The sequence below is a fragment of the Octopus bimaculoides genome, chromosome 14 (assembly GCF_001194135.2).
Source record: "Octopus bimaculoides isolate UCB-OBI-ISO-001 chromosome 14, ASM119413v2, whole genome shotgun sequence".
NCBI lineage: Eukaryota > Metazoa > Mollusca > Cephalopoda > Octopoda > Octopodidae > Octopus > Octopus bimaculoides.
This window is the reverse complement of record NC_068994.1, coordinates 22,237,692-22,238,544: the sequence shown is the minus strand read 5'-3', so window position 1 is coordinate 22,238,544 and position 853 is coordinate 22,237,692.

Below are 853 nucleotides of genomic sequence, written 5' to 3'. Positions count from 1 at the left end.
TTAATTTCTCCAGTTGAATTAATTGGCTATGTAAACGGCTGTGGGGATAAGAATTTCGTATTATATTGGTTTGAATATCTTTAAATATACTGATGTCTATATGTCAATTTCTCTATTTTCTTTTTTCCCTCATATATATATATATAAAAATATATATAGTGAGAATTTACAAAAAAAAAAAAAACGAAAGACGAAGACGGGTGTGTAAACAACAAACAGATGTATTAGTTTAACGCTCGGGAAGTGAGAAAGTCTTTTACGTTTCGAACCTACGCTCGTCGACAGAAAGGAACACAGAAATAAACAGGAAGAGAAAATAGAAAAAGGTTTAGTGCTAGCGATCTATCATGGTGAATGCCGATCTATCATGGCGAATGCCACCATGTTTGATATGGAATCTCGGAAGAGTAGCCAAGACTCTCACCTGGAACTCCATCAAGGTCATCAAAAAAAAAAAAAGGCTTCATTATAAGAAAGCATAGTATCGACAAGAATTGTTGACGCACCCAGCGTACAAAGTGACGAAACAGAAAGGAAAAGATTTGTTATGTCAGCCAGAGGCCGAACCAAGCAACTTACTACAGAGAAAAAAAAAAGAATTAAAGAAATACCAAGAAATGTAACAAAAAGAGGGCAACATTGTGAAAGTCGAACCACCGGAGAAAATTTTGCAAGAAGAGAAAATGAAAACATTGATCTACAAAACTTATAATTTGAAAAGCCGAAAGATGGACAGAGTGTCGGAAGAGACAGTTGAAAAATGTCTCAAAATAATTTGGAGTGATATTGAATATATCACTCGAGCCAAAAGGTTCGGCACTGTGGAGGTTCGAATGGTGAACGTGGAGAAAAC